Raw genomic sequence first — 17,458 nt, 5'->3', positions numbered from 1 at the left:
TCATCAAGAATGAAACCTAATGTAAACTATGGCCTTTTGAGTGATGATGATGACGTATCATTATAGGTTATCAATTGTAAGGAATATACCACAGTGGGTTGGGATGTTAACACTGGGGGAGGTGTACATGTGTAGGAAACTCTATTTTCTTCTCAGCTTTGCTGTGAACCAAAACCGTTTTTAAAATAGAAAAGGTTAACTGGGACATCATGCTGTACGGTAGAAAAAAAAATTGTATTGGAGAAATAACAAAAAATAAATACATTAAAAAAGTTTATTAATGGAATTGCAATGCTTTGAGTACATTTAGATTACTGATTTTTCCTCAATGCTGTTTTGAGGATTTAAAATCATGACACTTTAGAATTAAGACTGGGCGTTTCCACTGTGATGCAGTGGAAAGGAATACAATTAGTATTCATGAGGATGTGGGTTCTATCCCTGGCTCAGTGGGTCAGGAATCCGGCATCACAGTGAGCTATGGCGTAGGCTACAGATGTGGTTTGGACCCTACCTTGTTGCTGTGGTTGTGGTCTAGGCCAGCAGCTGTAGCTCCAATTGGACCTGTAGTCTGGGATCTCCCATATGCCACAGTTGTGGCCCTAAAAAGAAAAAAGAAAAAAAAAAAAGAATTAAGATTTTAAGAGAGCATCAACATCTAATTCAGTTTTTCTGTTGCCAACAGACCCTCTGAAATACTGTCATTTTAGGTGCTTGTTTGATCTATAGATATTTTTGTTCCATCCAAGACCTAGAAAATCAGAGATTTCAAGAAAAAGGGGACTCAGGAAATGCATTTTAACAAGTTTCCCCAGATTATTTTGTATTCCCAGTATGTTTTGATAAGCAAGATGTGGTGCAGCTTCTTATTTTAAATATAATATATTGAGATTCAGAAATGTATCTATGTTCATACAGTTAATTAGAAGCAAAGGCATACCTCATTTCCTAAATGTCCTCTTCTCCTTTGCATACACCCATGTCCTGCTAACACTGTAACATAAAGTGAATATTGAGTCAACAAACACTAATTACGATTTTTATTTTTTTCATTATAACTAGTTTAGTGTTCTGTCAATTTTCTACTGTACAGCATGGTGACCCAGTTACACATTAAGCATACATTCTTTTTTTCCACATTATCATGCTCCATCATAAGTGACTAGATTAGTTCCCAGTGCTACACATTATATAAAGTTGAAAAAAAAACTAAAAAAAAAAAAAAACCTAAGGAAAAAAATTGTTATTAATTATGTGCATTAGGTAGAAGTATTATTGTAATCAGTGTGGATATGTCCAAAATGATAAACAATTTACTAAAGATGTTTATGAACAAATTCCAGCTATTCCTACCAGATTGTTTTAAGAGGTATATCATTTCTTTGTTATCATGGAATAGATGCTTAATAACTGAGCAGAGGACTACTTATTTAACAGTTAAAGGGGGAAAAAAGGGAACTGTGGCGGACTAATTGCTTTTATTATTTTTTTTCTTTTTAGGGCTGCACCTGTGGCATATGGAGGTCCCCAGGCCAGGGGTCAAATTGGAGCTGCAGCTGCTGGCCTATACCACAGCCACGGCAACGGGGATCCAAGCCACTTCTGCAACCAACACCATGCTCATGGCAACACTGGATCCTTAACCCACCAAGTAAGGCCAGGGATCAAACTTGTGTCTTCATGGATACTAGATAAGGTTTGTTACCACTGAGCCACAATGGGAACTCCAAGTCTGACTTCTTTTTCATTGCCCAGATTAATGGCCTCTCTCTATCTTTACCCTTTAGAAGAATCCTCATGTGGTAATAGTGGGCTTGACTACATGACTCAAAAATGGAGCAAGAAAGAGATTAGGAATTGGAAGGTCCAAGTTCCCAGTGCAGCTCTGTCACTTGTTACTGAGATTTTATAGAAATTTTCTGCGGAATGTAAGCTTCATGATAGCACAAGATATTTCCCCTATTATATCCCTACCTCGTCCTAGAATGGTGTCTGATACAGCACAGGGTAGATGCAGCTCAAATATCAATGTCATTGGGAACAGTGATTCTAAAAGACCTGGCCCCCAATTTTACAGAAGTCTGTTGATACGCAATTAATTGAAGAACTGCCAGCTTAGCAAAGTGACTTATTTTCTTCCTTTGTGCTAGGAGAGCAGAACAAGGTTTTTTGTTGTTGTTTTTTTGTTTTGTTTTGTTTTTCTTTTTAGAATATGGATGAGACCTTTAATCCATCTTTATTTGCTGAAGAATTTCAAAACTTTCTTTCTATACATATATGCATATAGGTGTAATTTTTTTCTAGAGCATTTTGTTTTTCTATTTTCCCTTCTTGGAGGAAACAAATGTGATTTTCCAAATAATCAATGAATAATTAGACATAATTAATCACTAGAAACCCAAGGGAGCAATCAGTGGTAATTAGATAAGATCGCCTATATAAGTCAGTGTCGCAGTAAACCTTAACATCTCCCTGATTTATATCAAGAACCAAGATGGATTTTTCTACTAAAATAAACATCCCCAGAATATACTATCAACTTTCACTTTTTAAAAATAATAATAGAATGTCCATTACTCTGAGGAAAAATGCCTAGAGAATTAATTTAAAAATTTACTTTAGATTTTTTTTTTTTTTAATCTTTTTGTCTTTGCTAGCGCCACTCCAGCAGGATATGGAGGTTTCCAGGCTAGGGGTCTAATCTGAGCTGTTGCCACCAGCCTACACCAGAGCCATAGCAAATGGGGATCCAAGCCGCATCTGCAACCTACATCACAGCTCATGGCAACGCCGGATCCTTAACCCACTGAGCAAAGCCAGGGATCGACCTCAACCTCATGGTTCCTAGTCGGATTTGTTAACCACTGAGCCACGACGGGAACTCCAACTTTAGAAATTTTAGAAATAATTATTTGGCAAAAATTAAACTGTAACACAATAGTAACTAGATTCTTAGGTAGAATTAATCCAATGGGATATATCATAGATGCATTGCTCTGCAAAACTGTATATAAGTATAGGGAGAATAGTGAGTGTATTATACCTGCTGGTAGTAGAATTCTCTCTTACTCTCAATTTGGAGGATAACTTCCTGAGAAAAATTCAAGAATTTAGACTGAATTTTCCAAACAGACTACAGCAAAATCAGAACTTCGTGTTCCCATTGAAGGATGCCTTTGATGCTTCCCAGAGATATCTGAGGTAAGTCAGTGGCTGTAATTGGAGGGAACAACTCGTGATTATTGAATGGGTCTCAATAATTACTGGGTGGTCAGTTGCAATTTGTGTTCTTTATTTTAGAGCTTGCACTCAACTGTGGGCTTTCAGAATCATCCAGAGTTGTGCCATTCTGACTAGTGCAAATGATGTAAAAATTCTAAAACTAAGGAGAGAGAAGTTGAATATAGTATAGATTTAATATTATTGCAACTGCTGAAAATAAAAGCACTGAACACAAAGTACAGGATTCCTGTACTATCAGAATTTAGAGCTTTTCTAGGAAATTTTTCATAAGCTGAAATAGTATAAAGAAGCAATTACCTTAGGACACATCTTGCTAAAGGATGCACAAAATAACTCCAGAAAAAAACACAGATGCTCAGACACAGTTCAGAGCTATGGTGGCTTGATACTGAGATGCTAGTGTAGTTACTAGGAAGCAGCTTGGAGGTGCCTCCTAGGAACTTGCATTTTGTGAAAACAGGTACTAAAGTAGCTCTCTTTTACAGCTAAGCAGTGTAAAGTAAACTTTTGAAAACTGGGGGATACCTGTAATATACACCAAATTTAAATATTTTATCACTGTGACTTAAACAGTATTCTGTATAACTTCCCATAATTTCTAGACTACCTACAATATCATAAGATGGTATATACCTCCTTCATTGTTATTCAGTAATCTGAATAAAAAAGTTTTGACTCTTATTAGGAATGTACATAAACTGTATTTGAGTTTGGTAGGCTTTCCTTTTTCACTCCCCCCTTTCTCTCATTTTCCTCAGTTTTGCTTACTCAATTTTATTAAGATATAACTTATATGATAAAGTGTACCTATTTAAGATATATAAATCAGTGTGCTTTGGAAAACTTTTGCTGAATTATAATCTATATCACCACTTAAGCAATCAGTACCCAAAGAAGACAGATATTAACTTTATGCCAAAAAGTTCCCTCAGGTGTAAAAGGAAGAGATACGTATGGAAATCTCCAGGCTGCTGTGAGGACTTTGCCTTTTTCTCTGAGTGATCATAGAAATGATCTGAGAAATCACAGAAAGCCTTGAGCAGAGGAGTAATTTAATTTAATTTAATTGAGGGTTAATATAATCAGTAGAATGAATTAAAAATATATATATAATGCTCCCTTCTATGTGATTAAACCTGCTTTGTGTTGGAAGAGATTTATTGAAATGTATAAAGAAAATACACTTTCACTTCATGGAAATGTTAATTAAAGCTCTGCCTATAGACTTTTAAAAGACCTCTGTAAAGAGAATGATTAATGAAATGCAAGAAAATAATTCAAATATTTTAGCAATATTTCTTTCTCCCATCCTTCTCATTTTTTTTCAAGTTTACCTCTCCATAGACCGTATGTTTCCTTTCCTTTTTGGATAACTTTAATTTTTAGAATAAACTCCAGGTTTTTAATATTGCTGTTTAAATCTTTTCCATAGAGTATCACATTTAAAGTGTCTTCCACCTATTTATGTGATAGTATCATCTGAACTTCGTGATTTCTTAGTACCACTGCTTTATGTTTGATGACATGGGCTGGGAATTAGGGCCTAACATCTCTGGGTAAAGCCACTAGAAGATCCTTTGAGGGTGAATTACTGATTACTGAGTACCAGACACTAGTCTGTAGCAGAATGCATTTTGTGTAGTAATACAAAGAAAAACAGAGACATACTTAGGAAAACGCTTAAATTTAGATTAGATAATATATCTTGTAAATGTTAAAGACAAAAGTAATTCACTGGATGATTATAACACTCTCTCTTCCTCCTTGTTCAAGAATGTGAAGCATTTACTCTAAGACATGACAAAGTTTAACTTGAGGCATTTGGAATAAATTAAGAATTTACCTTTTTGGAGTTCCCGTCGTGGCACAGTGGTTAATGAATCCGACTAGGAACCATGAGGTTGCGGGTTCGACCCCTGGCCTTGCTCAGCGGGTTAAGGATCCAGCGTTGCTGTGAGCAGTGGTGTAGCTCGCAGACGCGGCTCGGATCCCCTGTTGCTATGGCTCTGGTGTAGGCTGGCGGCAACAGCTCAGATTAGACCCTTAGCCTGGTAACCTCCATATGCCACGGGAGCCGCCCTAAAAAAGGCAAAAAGACAAAAAAAAAAAAAAAAAAGAATTTACCTTTTGAATTGCTTTGTATATTTATCATACATATTCATTTATCCATTCTACAAACATACGTTGAACAAATATTTTAGGTTTTCTCAAATTTACTTTAATTCTCACATTAAACAAAGAAATACCCAAGAAATACTTTAAAATTTGCTTAAGATCACAAAAAAAAAACATGTCACACAAAAATCATGAAACAATAAAGATTCAAATCTATTTCTCCAACTCCAATTTCAGTATTTTTCATTATTCTAAAAGCTCTTAATAAGTCTATTATAAATGCAATTGAATCACATAATGCAGTTTTAAAATATAATTTTAGTAACATAAGTCATCCCAGAGGGTCTTAATTCTTAAGTACATTAAGAGTGATATTTGCCTTATTAAGCCTCACTACACAGCCAGTGTTGTTTTCATACAAGTTTAATACTTAATCTGTGTTACCTGCATTTCCATGCAGAATAACTTTGATATGTATATACAATTCTAATTCCACCGTTCAGATATTTCCAATTCCAGCCCAGTCTTTACCCTATGACCTTGAACAAGTCATATAAGTTTTAAGGAAAACTGACTCTAATATTAAAGAAGGCCATGAATAGGATATTTAGAATTGGGCTCTACATTTAGAGGTTGTGAGAGAATGCCATATCAATGAAAAGATGTTGGTGTCATTCAAAATACCTTATCAATATGGAAATATGATTTAAAGCCTCTGATTTTAAACTGTTTTAGCTTCCATAGTCTCTCTAGGCTTTTTTAGCATATAATGCTTTACCATGGAAAAAAATCTTCAAATGCTTTTTCTAACACTAAGCCATAATTTCTGTTTCTCAGTCTATACTCTCAGTAGTAAATCCTACAGCTTAGAAAAAGCAAATATATCTCCAAAAATGGCTATAAAATTTACTATATTAACATTTAGTTTACAACTTAAAACTTTGTGAATAATTTACTTATACATCCAATTAATTATTCATCAAATATTTAAGTGCTGGGCTCTGTGCCAGGATCTGGGTATTAAACAATATATATATATACATATATCTCAACCCCTTTCCTTTGGGTGATTAAACACAGTGCACATGAAAACACTTTTAAAAATATCCAAGTGAGATCTGCATGTACTGCTGAGGCTTTAACAGAATAAAATGAAGAATAGTCATAGAATTTTACCCAAGTGCTATCTCTCCTTCTTTTAATAATTTGGGGGAAAAATTCCAATAAAATTATACTTCACTCCATAGTTAAGAAGCTATAGTTTTGGCTAAGAAAGACTAACTGGTACTGACTAACAACTAAACAATTGTAAACCAGACAAAATAGATGGGGTAACTGCTTTTAGACACTGAAACATAGTCCAACCCAGGCTGCAATCCTAGATAAAAGGGAAACTCACAAGGTAAGCCCTACTACTAGTCAGGTTCTCTGCTCAGAAATTTTCTAACTGCTGCCATCCTGCTGCACTTATAAGTGGCAAATTATCAGAGGTCAGGATTGCTGCAGGGATGGCAATGCAAGGGGAAGCAAGAAAGAGAGAACTGCATCAAGACTGAGCTCTAGAAGAATGTGTGAGGGTGACCCCAGGAATCCCCCCAGGAATGCTGAAAGCTGAACTTCTCACGCTCAAGGTGAGACCATATAAGACGTCATCCGGAGCAGGTACTGTGGGGTTAGTGTAAATTAGAGATATTGAAAGTTGAGTAATGGTAGGAGACATTAAACTTCCATCCCAGAGTGGAGAGAACTCTTTATACCCAAGACATTCAGGGGAGAGAACAGAAAAGGAGAGCCTATGTGAAAGGAAGACTTCCCTTCCCTCGAACCTATGCCCATCCTGCCCAAAACCTTGCCTCACAAGGCTGCTGTGAGGATTACATAAATAATACAGGATAGGTTTCAGAAGAGTGCTGGATAAATACTATGTCAATATAAGTGTTTCCCATCAATTTTATTATGCATTTGTATTTAAGTGCAACATGATAGAGAAGCCTTGTCCCATCTTCTGAATGGAGCATGAAGTGGTAGCCACACCAGATTCCCTTAGGATTTTCAATTTTGCTTTGGCTCTTTGGGACTCTTATGAGCATTAGTGTCCATCAGCAGAGGCAAAGCCAGGTGCAGAGCTCCTAGAATTGAGGCACTGAAATCAGCTGAAAGATATCTGCAGCAAGACTTGTCAGGGACATCTTGCAAGCAGGCCAGAACAGGAGTGAGATTTTTGCCGGAGGCCACAGGCATTATAATTGTAATGCAAGACATTACCTGAGGCTAGAGATCCCACCACTTCAGAAAGGGATGGAAGACTTGGAAATATGGATTATAAATATTAATGTGACTAGACTTTAAACCAACACTGTGATAGTCTAGGGAAACAGATTCCAAGGTTTTTTTTTTCAAAATATTTTTGGATTTTAAGATACTCCCCCCATTTTCTTAAAGCATATACATAACTTCTTCTGCTCATAGTATATTTTGGCTTGGCTTTTAAAGATAAACTTTATAACGTTTTAAATTCCAAATATGCAAATACAGCAAATCATGTCCAAGACAAAACAGGAGCCATGTGAATACAAATCAAAGCACAGTGCTGTAATCTAGTATACCTGTAACTTTTTGCAGCCAATTTAACTTCTTCCAAAACCAATTCTCCCTTGTATGTAACATGAAGTTCTAGGGAGGCAAAGCTCTTCTTTGAAGCTACTGGGAAGGCATTTATTCCACCACACAAAGGCATTAATTCTTCCCCTCTTGACCTAAAAGAGTGAAAGCAGTTTGCAAAAGCAGCCAATTTATAAGCCCCACAGGCTTGGAACAAATCTAACTTCTATGCTAGTGCCTTGAAGCTCACATTTAATTATGGGCCTTGAGAAAATGTAGTTTGGGAAGCTGAATTAGCAATCTCTTCCTCAGATTTGCTGTGTAGTGTAATTCCCAGTCGCTTCTTTATTGGCTCCACATACAATTGGAAATCTTGTAGAAAATTTTTCTCTTTGTTTAAGCACAGTATAGCTAGCTTTCTTCCTCTGTCATGCATCAGGACTTGTTTCCATAGCAGCCACTTTGGGGAAAGAAAGGGGCTTACATGATACTTCTTCTGTAGGTGAAATCTGAAGAATAAAGCTTTAATGTTCATTTGCACAAGAACAAGGATTGCTTGGATACCTTTTCTGTAAAAGATAGGGGCTATGTTCTCTTTATATAACAAGGTGTTAAGCCATTTAACAAAGGCTTTTACTAGCGCTCTGCTCAGGCTCAACTCTATTTCCCAGCCAACAGTACAGTCCTAGGAGGGAAGCTATTCATCTCCAAAGGTGCAGAGAGTCCTAACCAATACCTTGCATTTGTATTTACCTTTTGCACTACAGTCCTTGATATCTCCCAAAAGACTTGTCAAAGATTACACGTCAGAGTTGCAAAAGAAAAGTTTATTGCATGTGTGATAATTAGCCTATTAAGCTTACCCTTCTGCAGCCTGAAAGTCAAGAGTGTGAGTATGGAAGACAGAAGGCAGTCACATTACCAGCTGTATCAATAAACTATAAGGAATGTGGGTGATTCATTAAACCCCCTAATTTTAAGGTCTCAGATTTAGAGCAACTAGTGCATTAATCCTGAAACACAGTTCATTCATAGGTAATGCAGCAAGCCATGGCAAAACAAACAAACAAACAAGCCTAAATCAGTTTTCACAACTCTCCTAAAATTTACTCTCAATAAATGGAACTCTTGCTTTCTAACAAATTGCTAATAAAGCTGAATATTTTAATCTGTTTTTTATGGCTAAAAACATGATCTCTAACCTCTTTCAGATATGAATCTCTAAAATTAAATTCTTCTCCAAGCCCTATACCTATAAATCCTAAATGATTACCAATGATCAGAGGCACATCAAAAACTGTCAGAATCATTATTATGCTATTTTTTTTACCTATACTCCTAAATCTTTGTTGCAAACTGGTTACTTCTAGAACAGATGTTTTTGTTTTGGTGCTCTGGATCTCTGTTAATTCTCATATTACTGCAAATACTATGCCAATTATGTCTTGTTCCTTGGAAACTCACACCATACCTCTTTTCCTTTGCTGTTATCTTGTCAACAAAGTGTTCCAATGTTGTTCTACAAGAAAGGATCTTTGGTTATAGGCACCTTTGCCTTATTCCTAAATTTAAAAGAATGTATAAAATTGTAGCATGAACAGTAATTTTCAGTCCAGATTTTGACAAAAGACAAAAACAAACAAACAAAAAAACTGTATCAGGGTCTATTTACCTATTTATTAAATAGCCACACCAGTCCTCTCATGTGTATGGTTTGCATGGTTTACCATTTTCCACCCATCATATTCAACTTATCTGTGTTTGTGTACTTAAAATTTGTCCCCTGTAGGCAGCATATAGTAAGATCCTGCTATTATAGAATCGATTCCATCAATTCCTTCCTTTTAATTGGAGCATTTAGATAATTATCATTTGGTATATAACAACTGATGTGGTTGAATTTGAGCATGCCATTTTATTCTTTGTATTCTGTTTGACCCATTAGTTTTGTTATTGTCATTGTTGTCTCACTATTTCCCTTTTCCTGAATCCTTCTAGCTTAAATTTTTCTATTTATCCCTATTATATCTGTTTTTCTTTGAGCTTTCTTTGCCACATCTTATCTTTCATGAACTCATTGGAGTTATTATGTATCACTTCATATAAAATGTAGAAATCTTAAAGTAGGTTCTTTTCTTCTATGCATTCTGTTATAGTTATCATGAAAATTCAGTGTATGTATATGTTAAAAACTTACCAGACAATAAAGATTTGTATTAATTGTTAAGAGTTTAAGAGGAAAAAAAGTTTGCTATTTTACATGTACCCAAATATTTAAAATAACTACTGGCCTTTCTTAATTCTTGAAGACACAAATTGCCCACTAGCATTATTTCCTTTCAGCCTGAAGAACCCCTTTAGCATCTTTTTTATAGCTGTCCTGCCTTCAGTTGATTCCCTTAGCTTCCCTTGGTCTGAAAATGTTTTCATTTTGCATTTGCATAAGATGATTTTCATCATAGATTTCTATGTTTTCATTTTTTTCTTTTAAACTCATTCACTGTTTCAACTGACAGTGTTGTTTCACTGTCATTCAATGTGTCTGATGAGAGACCCATGGTCATTTGAATCATTCTTCCCATGTGTTATGCATTCTGTCATTTTTCTCTCACTGCTTTTAAATTTTTTTCTTTATATCTTTGTCACTTTTATTATATGTTTAGGAGTGATTTTCTTTGAATTTATTCTGCTTTGTTGTTCAGTGATATTTATAGAATACACCATAGCAACAGGGAATAATATTCTTCTGAAGTTTGCATTTAACATTAACCAAGATAAATCCCATTCTGGGACACAAACTTTAAGAAAAGTAAAAGAAAAGAAATCACGTATAGTGTGCATTCTATGTAATGGTGAGATTTAGGTTAGAAATCAATAACAGAATTACTGGAAAATTCATAATTATTTCAAATTGAAATAAACATTTCTGAATCTCATGGGTCAAAAGTAATTCTCAAATAGAAATATTCTGAACTCAATGAAAAGGAAAATGCAACTTGTCATGCAGAAATTAGCTTAGAGTTTTTTAGATGCAATTTTTTTCTTCTTTTAAAAAAGAAGAAATGCTCAATAATTTAAGCTTTCATTTTAAGAAATTAGAGAAACAAGCGAAAAAGAAACTAGAGAACCAACAGAAGATTAAATCTAAAACAATTAAAAAGTATACTTTAAAAGTTGAGATAAAATCAATTAAAACAGAGAAAGAATAGATAAAATCAGTGAAACTGAGTTTTTTTGGGGGAAAATGTATAATTAAACTATAAACAAACTGAGCAAGCAAAATAAGAGAGAAGACTCAACTAGCAATATCAGAAACAGAAGAGGGGGCATAATGCCAAACACAGACATTTTAAGAAGGTGTGCTAGTTTCCTACTGTAATAAATTACCACAAACTTACTAGCTTAAAATAATAGAAACTGATTTTCTTACAGATATAGAGGTCATAAGTAATAAAAGTGTCAAGCAGATTACATTCCTCCTGGGGACTATACAGAAGAACTTAATCCCTTACCTTTTCTACCTCTAGAGGCCTCCTTTATTTCTTTAGCACCTGCTTTCCACTTTCATATTGATTTCTCTCCCTCTGCTTTTATCATCCTATATCACCTTCTCTAATTCTTACTTTTTTGCCTTTTTCTCTCTCGTAAGAGAGCCCTTAAAAATACACTAGACCCAACTGGATAAAGCAAAATAACCTCCCATTTCAATGTCCTTAATTTAACCTTAATTTAATTGTTAAAGTCAATTTTGCCAAGTATGGTGGAATATTCACAGGGTCTGGGAATTAGAATGTGGACATTTGGGAATGGGGTGCATTATTCTGTCCATTACAGAAGAACTTTCACAAACAGCTCTATGCCCATATTCAACAAACAGTTAAAATGGATAATTTCCAAAAAAGATGCAAACTATGAAAACTCACTCAGAAGGCATAGATAACCTGAATAGCCTCACATCTACTTAAAAATTAAAAAAAAAAAAAGAATTTCTAGTAAAAATATATCAAGTCACTTTTAGGCCCTGGGTGTTTTCAACACCACATCTTCACATGATGTTTTTCAGAAAAATTAAAAAGAAGGGAATACTTTTCAACAAATTTTATGAGGTTAGTATTTCATTAATAAATCAAAATCAACACAGAAAGAACAAGAATGGAAAACTATAGAGCAAAAATACTCATGAACAGAGACAAAAATCTTCAGAAAAATATTAAAATATCTTGTCTAGCAACAGATAAAAAGAATAACCTTGAAAAATAGTGTTTCACATGATTGTAATTAAACATGTTAACAGAAGAAAATAACAGATAAAAATAATGATCATCTTAATATATGCAAAAGCATTAGGAAAAATTTAATATTCACTCAAAGAGCAAAGCTCATATCCAGCACTGTATTAAAACTTTTAACCAGTGCATTAAGGCAATAAAAAGAAGAAAATTAACCAGACTAGAAAGGAAGAAATTAAACTATTTCAAATAACATCTGACTTTGTCTACATTTAAAAAGCCATAAATCTACAATAAATTTGCACAAGTTGTATGTGAGGTTTACAACTTTGCAGGCTACAAAATAATATTAAAAAATCAACTGCATTTCTGTGTACTACCAATAAAGCATTAAATCCAAATTGTTAAATAAATGCTATTTAAAAAGTGCTAAAAATAAAATACATAAGTATAAATTGAATAAAATTTGTATGTGAAAATATTGGTGAAAAACAATCAACAAGGCCTAAGTATAAAGACATAATAATATGTTAATGGATTTTAGCTTCTGTATGATTACATTCAATGTAATCCTAGTTAAAATCCCAATAGCTTTTTTTTTATTTTAAAATTATAGAAATCTTGGCACCTTGTGTCAAGTACTTTAAAAGATGCTGGGTAGGAATAGTAAGACTGGAGCTCAAATTCTCTCATAAAAACAACAAAATTACAACCAAATGCTGAGAAGCCTTCAACCAAATGGACTGGAAACTTTCAAAAAGATCTCCTACTCCAGAAGACAAAGAGGAAGCCACATCAAGAGGTAGGAGGGGCCATTATGCAACATAAGCAACCCCATACCTCTCGTAGGAAGCCCTATAGACTGGAAAGTAACTCTATCACAGAAACTCCACCTATAGGAGTAGGAGTTCTGAGCCCCATGTCAAATTGCCACATCTGGGGATCTGGAACTGGGAGAAAGAGCCCCCAGAGCATCTGGCACTGAAGACCAGTGGGGCTTGTGTGCAGGAGCTCCACAGGACTGGGGGAAATGGAGACACTATTCTTGAAAGGCACACACAGACTTTCACATGAAATGGCTCCTAGGGCAAAGCAAAGCCTCCATAGGAATTGGTACTACCTGACTGCAGTTCTTAGTGGATCTCCAGGGAAAACAGGGGGTGAATGTGGCTTGTTGTGGGGGAAGGGCATTGGAGGCAAAGCTCTTGGGAGTATTCATCAGTGTGTGTTTCTTTGGAGGTGGCTATTTTGGGAAAATCTGATGCAACTTATGAGCTCTGAAAAGCCCCACACCAAACAACAATTCAGATGGGATCACAGCCCCACCCATCAGTAAACAGGGTACCTAAAGACACCCCCACCCCAGCTCACAGCTGCCTCTAATCTTACCGAGAGAAAACGCCCCACCTATCAGAGGGATAGGATTCAGCCCCACCTACCAGTAGGCAGGCACCAGTCCCTTCCATCAGGAAGCCTACATCAAGCCCCCATATCAACTTCAGCCACAAGGAGGGCAGACACCAGAAGTAAGAGAGGCTACAACTTTATTGTCTGCAAAAAGGTCACCACACCAAAAACCTATAGAAATGAAAAGACAGAGAACTATAACTCAGATAAGGGAGGAAAAAAAAACCAGAAAAACAGCTAAGTGATCAGGAGATTTTCAGCCTCCAGGAAAAAGACTTTAGAATATTGATGCTGAAGATGATGCAAGACATTGGAAATAACCTGGAGGCAAAGATGGATAACTTACAGGAAACACTGAGCAAAGCAATACAAGATATTAAAACTTAAGCAAGAAGAGATGCAAAATACAACAATTGAAATAAAAAATTCATTAGAAGCAGCCAACAACAGAATACAGTTGGGAGAATAATGAATAAGTGAGATGGAGGAGAGACTACTGCAAATCACAGATGCAGAACAAAAAAGAGAAAAAAGATTGAAAAGAAATGAAGAGAGTCTCAAAGAACTCTGGTACAATGTTAAAGGCACCAACATCCGTATTACAGGGATGCCAGAAGGAGAAGAGAGAAAGGGACAGAAAAAAATACTCGAAGAGATAATAGCTGAAAACTTCCCTAATATGGCAAAGGAGCCACTCACTAAAATCAAACTGACCAAAATTAAAGACAGAGAAAATATTGAAAGCAGCTAGAGAAAAGAAACAAAAAACACACAAGGGAACCCCGATAAGGTTATCAGCAGATTCTTCAGCAGAAACTCTGCAGGTCAGAAGGGAGTAGCATGATATACTCAACGTGATGAAAGGAAAAAAAACCTCCAACCAAGATAGACTACCCACCAAGCTCCCATTCAGATTTGGAGAAGAAATCAAAAGCTTTACAGATAAGCAAACACTAGGAGAATTCAGCACCCCTAAACCAGCTTTACAACAAACACTAAAGGAACTTCTCTAGGCAGAAAAGAAAAGGTCACAACCAGAAACAAAATTACCACAAATGATAAGGTAAAGATACAAAATCATCCAAGCACAATTATGCTACCAAAATCAGAAATCATGAGAAGAGGAGTGTACAAATGCAGGACACAAGAGATGCACTTGCAATTAAGAAATCAACAACTTAACCTGTAAATATATAGACATATCAAAACCTCAGAGTAACTGAAAACCAAAATCTACGATTGATACACAAACAAATAAGAAAAATCAACTCAAATACAACACTAAAGATAGTCATAAAACAACAAGAGTAGAGAGCAAGAGAAGAAGGGAAGAAAAAAAGAGAAACAAAAAAAAATACAAAGCAATTAATAAAATGGCAGTAAGAACATACATATCAATAATTACCTTAAAGGTTAATGGACTAAACGCTACAACCAAAAGACATAGACTGGCTGAATGGATACAAAATCAAGACCCATATATATATTCTGTCTTCAAGAGATCCACTTCACTTCTAGGGACACATACAAATTGAAAGTGAGAGGATGGAAGAAAATATTCCATGAAAATTGAAATCAAAAGAAAGCTTGAGTAGCAATATTCATATCAGAAAAAATAGACCTTAAAATGAAGAATATTTTAAGAGACAATGAAGGACACTACATAATGATTAAAGGATCAATCCAAGAAGAAAATATAACAATTTTAAATATCTATGCACCCAACATAGGATCATCACAATATATAAGGCAACTGCTAACAACTTTAAAAGGACAAATCGACAATAATACAGTGATAGTGGGGGACTTTAACATCACACTTACAGCAATGGACAGATCATCCAGACAGAAAATAAATAAGGAAACACAGGCCCTGAATGAAGCATTAGACCAGATGGACTTAATAGATATTTATAGGACATTCCATCCAAAAGCAACAGAATACACATTCTTCTCAAGTGCACATGGAACATTCTCTAGGATTGATCGCATCCTGGGCTACAAATCAAGCCTTGTTAACTTTAATAAAACTGAAATCATATCAAGCATCTTTTCTGACCACAATGATATATGACTGGAAATCAACAACAAGGAAAAAAAAAACTGCAAAAAACACAAATACGTGGAGACTAAACAACATGCTACTAAACAACCAATGAATCACTGAAGAAATCAAAGAGGAAATGAAAAAATACCTAGAAGCAAATGACAACAAAGATACAACACTCCAAAACCTATGGGCTGCAGCAAAAGCTGTTCTAAGAGGGAAATTTATAGCAATACAAGCCTATGTAGGGAAACAAGAAAAAGCTCAAAAAAACAAGCTAACTTTATATCTAAAGCAGCTTGAGCGAGAAGAATGGACAAGACCTAAAGTTAGTAGAAGAAAAGAAATCATAAAGATCAGAATAGAAATAAATGAAATACAATCAAAGAAAACCATAGAAAAGATCAATAAAATGAAAAGCTGGTAATTTGAAAAGATCAACAAAATTGATAAACCCTTAGCCAAACTTATCAAGAAAAAAAGAGAGGTCTCAAATTGATAAAATCAGAAATTAAAAAGGAGAAGTAACAATGGACATCACAGAAATACAAAGGATCATAAGAGACTACTTATGCAACTATACACCAATAAAACGGAAAACCTAGAAGAAATGGACAAATTCTTAAAAAAGTACAATCTTCCAAGACTAAACCAAGATGAAATCGAAAAGATGAACAGCCTAATCACAAGTACTGAAATTATAACTGGGATTAAATAACTTCCAACAAACAAAAGTCCAGAACCAGATGGCTTCACAGGCAAATTCTATCAAACATTCAGAGAAGAGTTAACACCTTTCCTTCTGAAACTATTTAAAAAATTGCAGAGGAAGGGACACTCTCAAACTCATTCTAGGAGGACACCATCACCTTGATACCAAAACCAGACAAAGATACCACAAAAAAAAAGAAAACTACAGACCAATTTCACTGATGAACATAGATGCAAAAATCCTCAACAAACTACTAGTAAACCAAATCCAACAATACATTAAAAGGACTGTACATCATGATCAAGTGGTATTTATCTCAGGGATGCAAAGATTCTTCAATATTCACAAATCAATCAGTGTGATACACCACATTAACAAACTGAAGAATAAAACCCAATGATCCTCTCAATAGATGCAGAAAAAGCCTTTGACAAAATCCAACACCCATTTCTGATAAAAATCCTTCAGAAAGTGGGCATAGAGGGAACCTACCTCAACATAATAAAGGCCATATATGACAAACACACAACTAACATGATTCTCAGTGGTGAAAAGCTTAAAGAATTCCCACTGAGATCAGGAATAAGACAAGGATGTTCCCTCTCGCCACTACTCTTCAACATAGTTTTGGAAGTCCTAGCCATAGCAATCAGAGAAGTAAAAGAAATAAAAGGAATCCAAATTGGAAAGGAAGAAGTAAAACTATCACTATTTGCAGTTGACATGACATTATATCTAGAGAATCCTAAAGACTCTACCATAAAACTGTTAAGAGCTCATCCATGAATTTGGCAAAGTCACAGGATACAAAATTAATACACAGAAATTGATGGCATTTCTATATACTAACAATGAAAGATCAGAAAGAAAAATTCAGGAAGCAATCCTGTTTACCATCACATCCAAAAGAGTGAACCTATCTAGGAGTGAAACTACCTAAAGAGACAAAAGACCTCTACTCTGAAAACTAGAAGATGCTGATGAAAGAAATCAAAGATGACACAAACAGGTGGAAAGACATACCATGCTCTTGGATTGGAAGAGTAAACATTATCAAAATGACTATACTACCTAAGGCAATCTACATATTCAATGCAATCCCAT

The 17,458-nt window shown here is 35.1% G+C and overlaps 1 long non-coding RNA gene across 2 annotated transcripts in view; it reads right to left on the bottom strand.

Annotated features, from left to right (window-relative positions):
• Window positions 1-261: 261 nt before the first annotated feature.
• The window catches only part of LOC106506028 (uncharacterized), a 236,815-nt gene continuing 219,618 nt past the window's right edge, over window positions 262-17,458 (bottom strand). Inside the window, exons 9-11 of one of the 2 annotated variants that reach the window (XR_014827994.1) lie at window positions 7,965-8,114; window positions 941-993; window positions 262-602 (exon numbers count right to left, since the gene is read on the bottom strand). This is a non-coding gene — a long non-coding RNA (uncharacterized LOC106506028). The remainder of the gene's footprint in view (window positions 603-940; window positions 994-7,964; window positions 8,115-17,458) is intronic. The other variant, XR_014827993.1, reaches the window with a different exon arrangement.

The sequence above is a fragment of the Sus scrofa genome, chromosome 14 (genome assembly GCF_054392235.1).
Source record: "Sus scrofa isolate SSC_HxYL_T2T_F1_AM1 chromosome 14, Sscrofa_HxYL_maternal_Yorkshire_Landrace_v2.0, whole genome shotgun sequence".
NCBI classification, from domain to species: Eukaryota; Metazoa; Chordata; class Mammalia; order Artiodactyla; family Suidae; genus Sus; species Sus scrofa.
The sequence above is the reverse complement of the archived record's forward strand: the minus strand, read 5'-3'. Positions and strand labels throughout refer to the sequence as shown.